Source organism: Sarcophilus harrisii, chromosome 4 (assembly GCF_902635505.1).
Source record: "Sarcophilus harrisii chromosome 4, mSarHar1.11, whole genome shotgun sequence".
Lineage (NCBI taxonomy): Eukaryota > Metazoa > Chordata > Mammalia > Dasyuromorphia > Dasyuridae > Sarcophilus > Sarcophilus harrisii.
In genome coordinates this window covers 52385008-52402936 of record NC_045429.1, presented here as the reverse complement: position 1 = coordinate 52402936, position 17929 = coordinate 52385008, and the positions used below count along the sequence as shown (strand labels likewise).

Below are 17929 nucleotides of genomic sequence, written 5' to 3'. Positions count from 1 at the left end.
GCTCTAACCATGCTGTGCTTCTGCTCAAGAAGCTTTAATGTCTCCATAGTCTGAGCAACAAAAGTTCAAGGGAGCCTTGACAGACCTTTTCCACACTGCTCCCCCCTACAAATTTTGCATTCTAGCAATACTTATCTGTTTCTTGTTCTCCAAACCTGCCATTCCTTTTCCTATATCCCATGCATGGAATGCACCCTCTCTTCCCTTTCCCCTTTGAACCACTAGGTTCATTCATTCCAGTCTTACAGAAAGCCTTTTCTAACCCAGCCATTTCTTCATTTTGTGCCTCTTTGACAAATTAGCTTGTATTGAGAATGCAAGATTCCTTTGGCCTGGAAGTATTAAATGTTCATATCCCTACACCTAGGAGCAGTGCTTGCATGCAGTAGATACTTAATAATTGCTGGTTGACTTACTTATTTACCTTTGTATACAAGATTATAAATTTATAAGGAAAAAGACCTTATTGATTAAAGTCCAAATCCTTAATTTTATAAATGAGGAAATTTAATACCCAGACAAGTTAAGTGAATTGCCCACTTAATAAGTGGCAGAGCTAGTATTTAAATCCAGATCTTGTGCCTGAACTAAATTAATTCTCCATGAGGATGTCAAATACTTAGCTGGGAACAGGGATTGCTTCATTTTTATATTCACAGGTCCTATCAAGATATTTTGTTTATAGTTGGTCCTCAGAAACGTGTGTTGTAGTAAACACACACACACACACACACATATATAAGAGAAAATGGGCTATGTGCAATTTCTATAGGAAAAGCCATAGATGAAGGATTCCATATTTACCTAAAAGGCTTTCTCCCTTTCAATAACCTAAATCAATAATCTCTATAGCAATAAACATTCTAACAAAAGTCTACAAAAAAGTCCCTTCCCATTAAAAATCTAGTTTCAAGCCACAGTGATGTAGGTACCCATGACAACTTGTAGAGAAACAAGAGATCATAAGTAGTTAAGACAGGAATTCAATCCAAATCAATTAGAAGTATATTTGATTGTTTCAATGGGAAACATGAAGAAGAAATAACCACTGTAAATATCCCCCAATACACACACACACACACACACACACGCACACACGCACACACACACACAGCCAAATTCTGGACACCGTTGTCTGAAGCATTCAGGTTAGACATGCAGAAGCACTTCCTCCAAATAAAGTGCTTTTCATTCTAGGAAGCATCGTACAGTTCCCTTCTCTGGGGGTTTTTTAGAAGTTAGATGACCACATGTCATTGCTCATAAAAGCCCCCACAAGATCACAAGCCCCAAGAAAAAAATAAGTTAACTGGATTTCTTATAAATCACAAAGGTTGCACTGGCTGTATCATCCCAGCTTTCATGTTAAGACTTTCAGATGATGCACAGTCTTGGGAAACAGCTGACCTTGCTTACTGCCATGTTAACCCTAGGGAGCAATTCCTTTCCTCTTCCTGGACTGTGGGTGAATATTAAGTAGGGAGCTCGGCCTTTGTGCATTTATTTATCTTTGAATGCAATGGGAGCCAGAGATACTCTGGTGAACAATGGCATGGTGGGGGTTAGAAGTGTGTGTGTGGGGAGGTTCTAGGGCTTTTATTTTCTCTTCTCTACTCTGGCCCCCTCACAACACCCACATTTTTTTCAGATGCAAATTACACTCTCCCCCAGAGACAGGCAAACTTTTTAAAATGCTTGTGCCAAAAACTACACTGAGGGCGAGGAAAGGAATCAGAGAGCTAATGTTCAGGCCAAGATGTGTCCGATGTATCTTTCATGTGATTCCCAAGGGGGAATCACAATGCTTTTGAATTAAATCTGGTAATTCTGCCGGGAAGGAATGAATAGAAGCAGCTGATAGAGCAGTGGGTAAAGTACAGGGCCTGGAGCCAGGAGGATCTGAGTTCAAATCCAATCTCAAATATTGTGTGACTGACAAATACTTCAATTCTGCCTATCTCAACTGTAAAATTAAGGAAATGATAGTACCCACCACCGGATGTTGGAAGGATTAAAAGAGATGATATTTTTTAAAAGCACTAAGCACAATCCCTGGCCAATAGTGACTGCTTAAATAATGCCTCCTCCTTGCTTCTGGGGCTTTAGTAAACCAGTAATCTAGATCAGCAGGTGCAATGTGAAAGATTCCTTCAATGGAAAGTTAGAATAAAGTGGCAAGATGGAGGAGAAAAAACCCTGGGATTCAGAATCATAAGACATAGAGTGAAATTCTATCTCAGAGGCTTAAGCCCCCTTTGTGACTTTAGGGGAAATTTCTTTAAATTCTCCAGCCTCTTTTTTCCTTTTTGTCCTTATGGAATCCCTTGGACCTTACCCAATTCTAGACATATAATCAGTGCTTAATAACTGCTTAATTGATTGAATTCAATTAATTTCATAAAGTTATTTATTTTTAAAAATATGCTTCAATAGAAATAACAAAGTCTTTGATTATGTTTAAAATATTAATTGATTTGTATCCAATTTTACATCTTGTACATAAAGTACCTCTCAACTAGGATGTCACAGAAGGCAAGAAGAGGCTCATTTCCTGACTATAGGGTGTGTAGGCTACTAATTCCTCCCTGAACTACTGTAAAGGACCTCCTAAATGCTTGTCTTGTTCCAACTCATTTTTCTCACCACTACCACCATGAGCTTCCCTAATGAGTAACTGACCACATCACTTCTCTATTCACAAAATTCAGGGGTTTCTTATTTCCAGGGGTATGATATGTGATTATTGAATCATTTTTCAGTCATATCTGATTCTTTGTGACCCTATTTGTTTGTTTGATTTTTTTGGCAGAGATACTGGAATGTTTTGCCATTTCCTTCTCCAGCTCATTTTATACAAGAGAAAACTGAGGCAAATAGGATTAAGTGACCTGCACGGGATCATGCAGCTAGTAAATGAGGCCAGATTTAAACTCAGAAAAAGGAATCTTTCTGACTCCCAGCCAGCACCCACCCACTGTACCTTAGCCTGGCGCTTAATGTTCCTCCTAATCTGGCTTCAGTCTCTTTTCCTACCTTTATTTGAGATTAAACCCTTTTAGATATCTGACATTCCATCCCAAATTGGACTATTAACTATTCTCTAAATTCACCTTGTTCACCTGAAGGCCATCTTTTATGGCTTAGCAAGCACTCTCTCCTCTGCCTTTAAGTCTTTCTCTTCCTTTAAAACTTAGCTTAGGAGCCAACTCTCCCCTGAAGTCTTCCTCCATAACTATAAGTTCCTTAAGAAGATTCCCTGTCATTCCTCCCAGCTTGTACTTTTTCTAAGCCTGCCAAATGTTCCTTAGCCTGTTTTGTCTCGATTTTACTCTTTTATCGTATTCCTCAATGGACATGTCAGGATTCTCTTTTGTGCCCTATTCCTATAATAGAGTACAATCTTCTTGAGGGTAAAGACACTTTAATTATGGAAATCTTTGTATTCTTATTGCTCTTACTGCTTATTGTTGTTGTGGATAAATTGGATTGAATTGGCCAATACACAAGAGTTTTGTGGAGAAGGAAGAGTGGTCAACTATGACTGCAATGTTCCCCTAGTAATGATTTTTTTCTGGAAAGAAGCAGGTATCACCAGCTGAAATTTCCCTCCGAAATGGATCCCAAACTGCTTGAATTTAACCTTGTATATTAAATAGGATTGGTTGAGGTTGAGATCTGTTAGTCGCCTCCTTCTCCCTCTCCCACTCTTCTCCTGTGCTTACCTTAGCAGCACACCGTTGATGCAGAGAATCCATCACTGGATGTGACAGCCTATGCTAGCCTGGCACTAAGAAACTCTCATTTGCAACCCAGAAAGACGCTGAGGTGCCACAAACAGGCTGATGTCAGCACCAACTCGAGCTAGATCTGCATATGGGCCAGATGCCATTACCAGAGATGCCTTTGGTATGAATGAGAGGGTGTACATGCTCCAGGGCCCTAAATCACCCAAGTAATGGTAGGGCTGGTTGGAAAAAATAACGATGGAACACACAGAGCCTTTTGATAATGGCAGAGACATCAGCAAAAATAGACAGGAAAGTGGAAAAAGTGTCCCAGAATCCATTTTTCCCAAACTAGGGGGAGATTTCATTTCTGATACTCTTAAGATCCTTTTCTTTTATGATACCCATTTCCATTTGTAATGTCTGCCCAGGAACTTTGCCAGACAAAGAATGTGGGTGCTCCTTCTCTCCTAAGCCACTCATCCCCCACCTCAATGATGGTTAGATTTTATGAAAGAAAGAAAACAGTCAAGAGAGTTGGGTTTGGAATATGGGCTGCCATGATGGGGGTCATCATTTTGAAGAGGATTCCATGCGCTAAGTAGGGAACAAAAGATAATACCAGAAATCCTAGTGTTATGGATGGATTTCCAGGAGTCGACTATAGTGGTCTTTTGGCTTGACTACTTCTCACTCCTAGAGCCATCAATGGGACCTGGCATTCTAGAGCTTAATTCAAATATAGATTCATATGTCTTCAGAGTAAAAGTGGCCAAGGAACATGTCAATGCACTGGTCTGAACTAGAACAGCCCTGCTGATATCCCTATCCTGATGGACTTTTATTTCTTCGTTCAGGCCAGCAGACTGATGAGAAAGAGTACTCTGTCCCCAAGAATATCCTCTTCTCTAATAACTGAATCAATCAATGAAAATGGGGCACATAGGAAAGGACCTTGCAATTGGAGTCAGGCAGCCAAGTTTTGAGTCCTGATTTTTTGACTTTGGAAAAGTCACTTAATTTTTCTTTCGTTCTTTTCTTTCTTTCTTCCTTCCTTTCTTTCCTTCTTCCTTCCTTTCTTCCTTCCTTCCTTTCTTCCTTTCTTTCTTCCTTCCTTTCTTTCTTCCTTCCTTCCTTCCTTTCCTTCCTTCTTTCCTTCCCTCCCTCCTTCTTTCCTTCCTTCCTTTCCTTCCTTCTTTCCTTCCTTCCTTCCTTCCTTCCTTCCTTCCTTCCTTCCTTCCTTCCTTCCTTCCTTCCTTCCTTCATCCTTCCTTCCTTCCATCCTTCCTTCTTTCTCCCCTTTCTCCCCCTTTTTTTTTGCTGAGGCAATTGGGGTTAAGTGACTTGTCCAGGGTCATAAAGCTAGGGAGTGTTAAGTATCTGGGACCAGATTTAAACTCAGGTCCTCCTGACTTCAGGGCTGGTGCTCTAGCCACTGGCTCTAGCCAGCTGCCCCAGTCACTTCATTTTTCAAAGGTTCCTTTTCCTCGATAAAATTTGGGTTTAAAAATCCTTGCATTACTTACCTAACTAATGAGAGCTGTTGAGTAGCAAGTGCTTTGCAAACATTTGTCACTGTGAGCCAGACAAATATGAGTCACCTCCAGAGTAAAGGATAGATAGATGAGGGTCATAAATAGGCTATTATCAATGAGGACAAATGATATTTCCAGAGAAATGTATCACCAGAGAAGGAGATGAGAGCAAATGATGAAGAGCTCACAAAATGTACTAGAAACCACAAATTCTCTGAGTTAATTATCTAGGAATCAGGAATATTTAAATTTTAATTCTGATTCAGACACTTTCTAAGCTGTATGACCCTGGACAAACCACTTAGTCTTTATCAGCCTCAATTTCTTATCTATAAAATAGGAATAACAATATCTACTTCAAAAGATTGATAATCTATAAGAGAGATATACATGTAAAGAGATGAAGGGGACAAATGAAATAACATGTAAAGCACTCTGAAAACTTTAGATCACTGAATAAATTCCAGTTAGTATTGTTATCATTATGATTATTTCATACCCCGAGTCATAAACATAGTAGGTACTTAATAAATGTTTTTTGAATTGAACTGACCTAGAGGAAGACACCTAGCACTCTGAGTGGATGGGCACCTCTCTCCCCTCTTTGAAGCATCTACAAGATATGGACAAGAGTGAGATAGAATGAGAAGGATGGGTTTCAATCTTCACATCTAGAAGGAACACCAACACTGATGAGATCACAAACCCTTGAAGTATTATGAAAATGTGTAAGATACTGGATGATACCGATGTATCAGATACAATCTCATTCTCTCAAGGACTTAAAATTTACTAAGGGCCATAGCTAAACTAAAGTAGAATATCACAGCTGCTTAGGCTACTGTAGTTCAGGCTTCTCTAAAGGAAGACCAGAACAATCCTTTAGGAACTGAATATGATAGAATTTGGGACTAAATGAATGAATGTATGAATCCTCTGACAGAACCTTCTGGGGCTACATCCTCTAACTAGTAATAACCTAGATACCCATATCAATCAACTCTATCAAAGATCTATAAGTTCCCTGTACACATGGATTGTACAGATTATCTCCTTGCTTTGAATAAACCTAAGTGTGCCTAGGTTCATATTCATTTTGAAATTACACCTCTGGTTTTGAGGTAGTAAATAGGAAGCACATAAATACTGTATGATTTCATTTAATGTCTCATTTAAAATGGGACCCAGGATTCCCTAACTTCTAACTTTTTGATTTCTCACACATTCTCTAGTGATCTCCATAACAAGTCAAAATAAGCATATGTTAAGCATTTATTATTTGCCAGGCACTAAGCTAAATGTGGGGGTTACCAAGAAAAGCAAAAATAGTAACCTTCTTTAAGGAGCTTACATTCTAATGGGGGGAGACAACATGCAAATAACTATGTATACTTAAGAAATATCTAAAGTATATTGGAGATAATAGCAAAACTCCTAAAACATATTTTTAAAGTTTTATTTTAATCATGTTTACTAACTTGCAAAATATTCCCTATCATTTCGTATGTTTACCTTACCTTTAGTCTTTAGTTTTATATCTAATAATAGCTAACATTTATAGGATATTTTAAGGTTGGCAAAGTGTTTTAAAAACATTTCATTCAAACCTCATAACAATCCTGGGAGCTAGGTGCTATTATTATTTCCATTTTCAAAGTGAAGAAACTGAGACAGAAGTTAAGTGAGTTTCCAAGAATCATATATCTAGTGTCTGAGGCTGAATCTGAACTCGTGTCCAGAGATGTACACTGTGAAAACTAGCTAGTGAAACGGATCTAAGATCGAGTACACTCAAGACTAGATTATTATATCTGATTTGGGATAGAGAGCCTAGCTTATTTGAGGTCTTGCCTCTAGCTGCCATTGAAAGCAAGCATTTTTGCACCTGCTTAATACACTTATCTTCACACACACACACACATATCTTTGTGTATATATATAGATATATATCTATATATATTACAAAAAGTAAATACTTTCAGCATGGGGTCGTTGCTTGTCTTTTTATCTTCAAATATATTGCATGGCATCTGTCACTCTGTGGGTATTTACATTGCTTATTAATTGGTAGACTGAAATAAAAAAAATATAAACCCAAGAATCATCTTCCAATAACAGGGACTGACTAAATAAAATTATAATCAATATTAAAACTTAAAGCATCAATACATGTATGTATGCACACATGCATGTATATATGCATATATATATATATATATATATAATGTATATATTTGATACTGCTATGTCAATCTAATTCTGTACCTAGAAACAATTTGCTGATATTGTGATAAAGACATACTGCCAAACTAGTGTCTATCTTGGGCTTGGCCATTTCAACTTTTATGAAAATTATCATCAAACATTTGGGGACTCTCAGGGTTGCACTTCTGCTCCACAATTGAGGACAGATGTTACATGTCCTTAAATTTACTTCCAGACTATCATTAAGTTTGATACCCAACAGTAAGCTATGAACCACAGACCTGACTACAAAAATACTTAGGGCTTCCTAATATCCTCTACTTATAAGAGATAACCTGACCCAGTAAAAGAATGCTGATCTAATATGGGATGCTATCCCATTGTGTTCTCTTCCTGAGGCTGATGCTTCATTAGGGGTCATTTTAACACTTCCTGTGGGTTATCTTTATATAAGGCAATGGTGATAAAACTGGTCTGTTCAGCAAACTGGAATCCATCACCCTTGTATTACAGAGTAAAATTAGGAGCCTGATTCTCGTTAATTTTACTACTGAACTTACTCTGTAGAATTAAGAGCCAGTAAGCTAAAACTTCCTTGGAACATATCTAGGCTTCTACTGCATAAAGATTGCTCATCAAGATATCTCAAATGCATCAAATCAAATATTATGAAATGCTGACATTCTGGCAAAATCATACTATCACATCATAAGAAAGTCATCCATGAGAACTGCTTTGCTCTATACATTTTTTAAATTTGCATCATTAATGCCACAAAAGATACTTGGAATATGGACAGCCCAATTCTAGGTGGTCAATGGGAAATCATTTTCCATGGGACATTGGCTAAGGGTTAGGGCATTCTTGTCTGGGAAACAGGATTAACTTCTTATTTCCATTAAAGGTAAAAGCAGGGCAGCTGCATATAATGTTTTTACTTCCCATAGTTATATACTGGTACATGGGTCAACACAGTTAGTGGAGGTCATTCTAAAAATGTCTCTGTATTTATCTGTTGAACCCAGGCTATCATTCTCTTGATTTAGCTAACTAAAGTTAAAGCTAGAATCATACTGCTGTGTACCTAAATATACACACCCTATTTCTATCACTGTTCTAAACTCAAACACATGTCTAGATCCCATGTAACTTGAAAATATTTTAATGATCTTTGATTTCATGATTCTGAAAATTTCTTCCCTTTTAAAATATAGGGTTTTAGAAAGTTTCCTAAAGTTCATAAAGGTGAAGTCATTTGCCCATGAACACATCACTAGTATCAGAGAGAGACTCTGAGATCAGCAATTCTTGATTCCAAATCCATTATTTCCCTCTCATCCACGCCATGTTGTTTCTTATTAGAACAATAAATAGTAACAATGAACTAATTAATATACAGATTGAGAATGTAACTCAGTATTTATAGAGGGAGAAGATGTGTGCTCTTATATATTTATCTATACATATTCCCACAGTACTGTCTGTTTCTATATAATACAAGGTTACTTAAAGATAAGAAAGAATCTGGATCTTTGTGATCACATCCAGATAATTCTGATAAAGATAGTATTCCTGAGTGACAGCTCCAATTTAATTCATTATGATATTTTACTATATTTGTCTGTGTTTAATGAGAAATGATATACACAAAAGGTACACACAAAGGTAATACACATGCCTGGCTGATAAGCAAAGAAAGAATAAATGAATACACAGAGATCTCTCCTAGCACGAGTTTAAAGACAAGGTCCAACCCGTGAAATACTCTGTGTAAGCAAGCTCCCACCACACATATACTTGTGTTCTTTATTATTACACAGGAAGATATATACGCTAACATATTTCTGACCATCCAAGAGACAGCAATTACCACAGATTATCAGACCGACAATGACATGCCATGTAAAGAGAGACACTGAGCCAACTCCACATCCCAGAGACTGGCATATTCAAGTACACTTAGGACATTAATAGCAATTTACGTGCCATCACTGAGACAAAGCCACAAAGGCTCCGTTGGCAGCCTCTTATTTTGAAGCCTATTATTTGTGGGAGTTACAAGCTATAATCACAACAGAAACTTTCAAAACCCTTATCTTCCGTGACGCACCAAATCTATTTCAGAGCCGTAATTGCTATGTCACCAGAGAGTTTGCAGCTTAATGCACTCAAATGCCGTTTGGTGTTTGCAGGGTCATTACAGCTAACGGAAGGGGGAGGAGGGAATGGGGGACGATAAAGGTGGTGGGGGAAAAGGGTGAGGGGGAATATGGAAGGAAGATGCTCACTGGGGGAGGGGAGAGCAGGCAAACAGCTTTTAAAAATTGAGCCCTAGTCGCTATTGTGCCTAACTTATTTTTAGAGGAATGCTGTTAAAAAAAAAAAAAATCTATGTACAGAAGAAATGAAAGTGAGAACAAGGGGAAAAATCCTTTGTGTTCAAGAACATAATGTTGATTTGCCACACCCTGTGGCTCTTTCTTAAATACTGGGGGACACCCTGTTTTATTCTGGGCTGATCATCCAAGGCACTATATACTCAGAGGGGAAGAAAAAGAAGAAGAATCAATTTTGCATGTTAATTGCTTCCAGCAGCCCCCAATAGAGGGATCTTTCCAGCTGTGTAGTGTGTTGGGGAATCTGTTTGATTTTACTGTACATCTGTTTGCTGTGGGAAAGAGCAGTGGACTCGTGCACCATCCTAGAAAGTTTAGAACCCTTCAAGGACACACCACCAGAGTGACTTTACTCATGACAGATTTCCACTCTTTAGGGGTATAAATGTTTCCACAGAATTCCATAATATCAATGAGATCACTCAATGGCCTAACTTCTCATCCAAAAATGGGTCTGATTTAGTTTAATAAATTGATAATACTAACATTTTTCTATGAAACTTCATAAGTTTATAAAGTAAATCTCTCACAGTGGCCTTGTAGGATAAATAATATGTCAGCTGCATTTTAACAATTTAATAATTTAATTTGCCATTCTGCAATATTCAATTTAATAATATAGTTTGAATACCAAGTTATCCTGCAGGGCTACTTGAAAGCAGAGGTTTTGTCTGTTATTTGTTAGTTACATTGCCACCTTCCCATTTAACCATCTAATAGTGATTTTGTTGGACACATAGTAAGTTCTCAATGCAATACTAACTATCCTCTGATTCTCTTTCAGAAATTATCCTGTTGGTGTTTCTCAGTTTTGTTTTTTTATTATCTTTGGTCCATACCTGAGATTTCATTAGTTATACTAGTCCTAGTTTGGAAACTCCCTTCTGCCTATAAAGAATGGTAATGAGTCACCTTGAGATGTTCAAAGGATAAGTGACTTATTCATAGTTGCAACAGGGACATGAGACAAAGAGAGGGTCTAAATACAATTCTTCCTGAACCCAAAGTTGGCCATGTATCCATTATATTACGCTGCTTCCCAAGCTGTTCATAAGCTGTTCATATATGGAATGTATGCCAAGAAAGAAAGTTGGATAATTAAATTGTTAGGGGGTTAAAAAATCTTCTTAGAATAACACTAGTATTATTTCCATTGTATGAATACAGAGTAAAGTTCTCTCATGATGGCTCATGATATCATGGAAATGGCCCTGAAGTCTTAAAGGCTTTACTAATGAAAAACAACAAAAAAGTCTCAGGCAAGTTCTACCAAGCCCTAAAACTTTTGAACATCCTAGTCATTCACTATGTGTCTTTTGTCTGAAAGTAAGTCTAGACAAGTTTGGAAAGGCTCATCACTAGTATATAATATGCTATGTCTTAAAGGCCTTTTGCATATGGAACATTTTAGTAAATAGAACAAGTACAAAGGTTTTTTTTATGTCAAGGGAAAGACATATCACATGTCAAAGGATGTAAAGTATTGTTTCTGTTATAGATGGATATTCTGATACTAAAACAAGTAGGAAAAGAATTTTGTTCTAATAAAACATGCTAATATATATGTATGAAGAAACACAGAATTAAGATTGTATTCGAACAGTTTGGGTAAAATAATAAACAGTAGTATAAATATAGAGACACAAATCCCCTTGAAAATGATGGAGAATGATGCCTCTTATGTGGGAAGAATTTGATATTTTAAAGAAGAAGAGAAACTTTCTTGTGTTAAAAACTAGATATAGATGAGTGTTACAAAATTAACATAGTTTCAAGAATACCCAAAGATTATTTTAAAGATTTGAGAACTCTGGACTATTATGGCACCTTAGTTCACTTGCATATTATGACTAAAGAGGATAAAAATCTGTTTAAGAATTAAAGAGTATATAAACATCTAAAGATAGAGATTTGAATGAAAGAAATATCAATTTCATTACTTTTTTAGCTAAAGGCAACTCACTGAGAGTCAAGAACCTCACTTATAAGCCACTGAAAGGACAGGAATTAGGAAAAGAAACTGGGTATAAGAAACTGATAGAAAAGCCTTAGAAGTAAAATTGAAAACAGGGGAAAGAAGCTGAAACTTAATATTTATGCTTGATATTTATGATATTTAGAATCATTCAGCAGGCGAAAGACTTCAGTTGAGTCATTCTTAACCATACCAGCCAACAATTAATAACAGCCTTCTTCAAAGTGTTTGAGGATGAATTTGGACCATTCATACTTTAAGAGGACCATGACATTATGGAGGTGATGCTGTGACATGCCTGTGAATTAAATTTAAGTGCAGGAGTGCAGTGCAAAGTCACCAGCCTCACTTTCTCTTCCAGAATTATCTAGGTCCAATGGCAAGATATAGATCAGGAAGCCTGGAGATAATCATGGATGAATGTTATGCTTAAATAAAGTGAAGAAGATTTGCCTACTTGAAGACTGATGAGGATTACCTGTTAAGTAATGAGCAAAGTAAACATTTCCTGAAAGTAGTACTTATGTTCCTGAATGGCCTGTATGGCCCGGAACATCAATGTCTGCAGTGCAGATTTTTGAGAAACAATAATAAGCACATGGACTTTCCTTCCTCATGAGTTTCCCTGTTAAGTTTCCTTTTTCTGAACATCCATTACAACATAGATATTGAGTGCATTGGGGAAAGATTAGGATCCAGATTTATATGTGGTTAGTGATGTATTTTATTATTTATGAATTTGCTTTAATATATAAGTATTCCTGATGCCTTGTTTTTTGTGAGTAGTTATGTTTAAGATCTAAAAGCATATTATTATGAGAAACAAATTAGGTAAATGTCATGCACTGTACGCATGCATTACATTGTGAATGACTGGTTGTGTGGATAGAAAATTCATCACATGGGGGGCAAATAATTAGAGTGGCAATTAGAGGAAGTGCATTACTCCCTAGGATCCCAAGAGAATCTGAACTTAACAGTTGGGGGTAGTCTGTCTCTGAAAACCTAGACTTGCTAATATGAAAGTAACACAGAGCAAGTGAGGCAATCTAGGGAAGAGTGGGTGTCAATGCTTCTTGTTCTACCTAAGTTCTACATGCAAAGGAATATATATATGTATGTATATGTATGTTTATATGTACACATATGCACACAAATATATGAGTAGGAATATGTATGGATATATGTGTATATGTACATTTGTCTATGGACACAGACAGCATATGCATAGTATATGTGTCTGTGGGCATATATGTACAAAAGTGTATGTGTGTGTATTCGATATCACCTAGCTACTGATATTATGGTTGCAATTTTGTTGGTCAGAGAGTGCTAAAATTTTCATGCAATAACTTTTAAAGATCACCTACCAACTAAATAAATCAAAGAGGTGTCTATGTCAATGGAGAAATTACCCATATGGACAAAATGGCAAATTCTTAAAGGACTAAAATATATGTCAGGTTAGAGGATATTTTGCTTATATTTTTTCTAGGATGAGAATCAAGTTTCATCTAGGGAAGATTTCCCTGCACTTATTTATAGGATAAAGCATCAAACTACATGAACAGTAACATTCAGAAACCAGCATTTTAAAGATGGCAAGCATATAAACTTATCTGAGAAACTATATGACGCAGTAGACCAGTAGTAGAAAGGAATATCAAGTCTCCTTTTACCATGTCTAGTTATAGTTTGTGTTTTTAAAAGATTTAAAAGATTGTGGATAAGATAGAAGGAAATTAAAGTCAAATGATTGAAAATAGGTCTTCTGAGGAATGATTTTTTAAAAAGTTGGAGCTGTTTAGATTTGAGAAAATAAAATTAATAGATTATAAAATTATATAATTTTAAATTAAAAATAGATTATAAATAATCTATCTATATATAATATATATATTGTAAAATTATAAAATGAATAGATAATAAAGCTTCAAAGAATAGAGAATTCTTTGGCTACATTGATTTAATTGTTTATTGCTTCTCCATTGTCACATAGTCCCAATAAAGAAAAAAATAGAATTCTAATACCAAAAGAGGTAGTTTAGATTAGGAATTCTTAACTTGAGGGCTATGAACATGAATTTTTATTTTTATTTATTGATAGCTGTATTTTAGCAAAACTGGTTTAATTTTTTTAATCCTTATTCTATACATTAAAAATTATTCTGAGAAGAGGTCTATAGGGCTAACCAGCTTACCAAAAAGATCTCTCTCTCTCTCTCTCTCTCTCTCTCTCTCTCTCTCTCTCTCTCTCTCTCTCTCTTACACACACACACACACACACACACAAACACAAGCACAAACACAAACACAAACACACGGACCTCTTACTTAGACTAAAGGAAAGATATTTTAAATAGAAAACTGAACAAACAATAGGACATCTCAAAGAGGAGATGGAAGATGAAACTTCAGGGTTTGGCAATAAACACCTTTTTCAAAGAAGAATGCAGAGCAGAGGAATGTTTAATACATGGTCACTAAAAGGGTAAAAACTGTAGTGGGGAAAAATAGTTTCTTGTTCATAGTAGGCACTTAATAAATTTCTGATAAATTGTTTGGCTGAATTGAAAAAAAATAGACAAATGTTGGTTATAAATTAAGTTTATGGCATCTTTGCAACAAAAAGGGAAAGAGGATAAGTAGGGAGTCATACTTTGTAAATTGAGATTTTGGAGACAGCATTAAAGCCCAGACATTTAAATCTCTACAAGTCATAGGAAATTAATTGAATTGAGAATAAAATATATGAAAAAAAGAAAACAAAGAAAAATTGAATGAGAACTGAAAAGATGAAATTTGTGTTTATGGCATATTGCAAAGCTATTCTGTTTTTTACTTTACAAATCTTGCTATTTTCTGTTGAAATGTGTTTGAAGCTCTATGTTCTGGAAAAGATACATGCAGGCTGACTCTACATTAAAAGCCAAGCTTCCAAGCTACTGCTCCAAAGGGCAGTGGTTAATGAATAATCTTAATTATTCAATGCAAATTAGCTTTTCTTCCAGCTCCAAGCTTTAATAACAAGCTGAGAAAGAGGCTCAGAAAAGGTTTCCCTTGAAAAGAAGTACCATACACATTGTGGACATGCACATGAAATAGCCACAATTTACTCTCTCCCCACTTTGTTTTTGTTATGAGAAAAAAAAAAAAGAAAGTAAAAGGGAATCCCTCAGAATAAGATGGGAAATTAATAGCCCTCTGTTAAAGTGCTAGTTAAGTATTAAAGTTTTCTAGAAAGAGAAAAACCTAATAAACAAGCAGCTGGCCAATGTTTTTGAGACAAATTTCACAAGATCCATTATTGTTAATCATGACAGTTATGTATAAAACTTGAAAAACTTTAAATCCCGCCCCCAAATGGTTCATGACAATATAAATGCTTTGTTTTTCTAGAGTGCAAAAATAAGCCAAGGGAATAGAATAAATTGTCATGAGAGAGTCAAAGACTAGTGAGAAAGGTACCAAATTGTACCTAGAGGTATCTGTAAATCTTGTACTAAGTTGTGCCATCATTTTAAGATAGGCAAATCTTATTTGTGTATACTCAATTGTTTAAAGTAAAAAAGAACTCTTGCTTTTTTTGTGAGGAAAAAAAACTTGAATTAAAAATAATGCCACTATGTTTCTCAGTTATCTCTATTTATGGAAAGCTTAGCTGCTTGGACTAAAAGTTCTACTTGGACACTGGAGGACACATACTTGAATCTATCCTAAAGTTCCTAGAAGGAAATAAACAGCCACTGAGATTTTTACCTTGAAAAAACTATTAAGTGACAATAGATGTTTGTTTCTTAGTAGATCAGGTATGTGTTCAATTTGGTATTTGTGGAAACATCTTTTTCTGGGAGGTAAAGTAGCTATAAAATAATTTTAAAAGTGCACATGATGAAAAACCCTCATTTAACAAACATGTCTTGTGGAATGTCTCTAAAAAAGAAGGTAGCTAATTATCTGCATTAAATTAAGACTTTTTACCTCTATGGAGGCAAGTAGACTACCCAAGAAGACCTCAATGTCCTTATGAAGTCGGAGAAACTGGAATCACTTAAAAAGCAGAGATTTCCCACAAATTGAAATGTGGCTAGGACTCCAAGAGCAAACATCTAGAAGACTGGCACAAGAAAAATGGGTACAGCTATGGGACTTTGAGCAATGCGGGCTTATCCAGCCACCAGATAAGATGCAGGAAAGGGAAGCCATCTCCAGAAATCAATGTAATTGTTTCCAACATTTTAATTTAATTAATATTAATTGAATTCTTAGGGGAGCTACATCACTGTATCAGGGACAAACCTTGTCTGTACTTGTGTTTTTGAAGTTTTGGCAGTGTTCATTGGAGCAAAGGGTAAGGCTAAGCTAACTTACCATACTGGCTCCCAGAACATGAACAAATCTCAGCATGAAGACAGTAGGATTGCATAGCCAAATGGGTGGCTCATCTGGAAGGACACTGCAAAATACTAATTCCACATGGAAAGGGTACTGCATATATTTGTGTTCATAAATAGGAAATCTCTGTGCCTTAGGTTTTCCAAATGTACAAATAAAACTGTCTCCTTTTATCTGTGGCCTTGAATTCTATCCCCTTTTCTTCATGTACTTCCTCAGAAGTGGCAAACCACCAGCTTCACATAGACTCGGAGGATGGTGAAGCTGGAAGCTGAGAGATCATCAAGACCAACCCCCTCATTTTGCAGATGAATAAATAGGTCTAAAGAGTTGAAATGACTTGCAAGAGCTTGGACAGGTGGCAAAGCCAGGACCAGAACACCACTCTCCTGCTTTCCAGCCCACTGCTTTTTTTATTGTGTCACATTCCTCTGGCTTCGGCTATTTCTCTAGTTTCCCACAGAGGAGGATGGAAGGCCTCCAGCCCTAGAGTTAAAAGCACAAAGTTATGGGGAGGAAAGCCAAAAAGAGACTCCCTTAGGAGCCAACAAAGAAATGTGGCAACCAGGTTTGACACAGTCTAGGACCCAGAAAAAAAATCCTTATAGATGAATGTATATATACACCAGGCATATGATTCTGTTTAGTAACCACATCAGCAGGACCAAGGCCAGCAAAACTGGTTGTGGCTAATGCTAGTGCCACAAAGAGCAAAGAAGGCTCCAGGATGTGATGCTTATTATTATTATAAACGCCTGGCATGTTTGTTTGGTTTCGTGGCGGTTGGTTTTTCAAACGATCGGTGGTTGATTTTGAAATCCTTTCTTCTGCTCTATTATTTCAACCTCACCCCCTGGGATCTAAAGTTGGCAGGCTCCCCAGCCTCTATCTTTCAAAAACTAAGGAAGAATAATTTCAGATAGAGTTTTAAACTAGTCCAGAGGTGAAAGAACTTCATGAGACATATCTGTGATCTCCACTAGACTCACAGACTGCTTGTGACTTGACCCACATACAGAAAACCAGGGACCCACCTTCTCCATTTCCTAGAAGATAGTGAGAGTGGATGATTTTAGCAAAACCAAAGGATTGCTTGCCCTTCTTGTCCCTTAAAAAGCTTTCATGCAGTTTTTATGGGCCAGATTAATAATGTTCGAAATCAGAGGAATTCAATGCTTTTTGTTTTTTTTTTTTGTTTTTTTTGCTTTAAATTCTCAGTTGAAGAATACGTTAAAGTTCATTGTCCTAAATGCTTGTGTGTGTGGGAGGAGGGGGGGAGATAGACTTTAATATGCTTACTTTTTTAAATCTCCTGATGATTTTTGGGAAGAATTTCTAAAATTGGATAACCCCCATGGAAGGATGAAATTATAATAGACTATCAGCTCCTTGAGGACAAAGGCTGTTTTTTGTCTCTTTTTATATCCCCAGAGCTCAGCATGCTGCCTTAGCACAGAGAAAATGCTTAATAAATATTTACTGATAGAATCACAAATTCTATATATCCAACAACCCCAATACATAGAGTTTAGTACAGTGTCAAGAAGTTTGTAAGTACTTAATGAAATTTAATCTTGTTAAATGTCCTGTCTATTGATGTGGAGATTGGTTAAGCCATTTTCTTTTCTACTTCCCCATTTAATATTTTGGATTTTTTGGCTTTGTTAACTTTTCATTTATAGCAGCATTAGAAAGTAG

The 17929-nt window shown here is 36.4% G+C and overlaps 1 protein-coding gene across 1 annotated transcript in view; it reads right to left on the bottom strand.

Annotated features, from left to right (window-relative positions):
• PBX1 (PBX homeobox 1) overlaps window positions 1-17929 on the bottom strand; it is a 316651-nt gene that overhangs the window by 1806 nt on the left and 296916 nt on the right. The window lies entirely within an intron of this gene.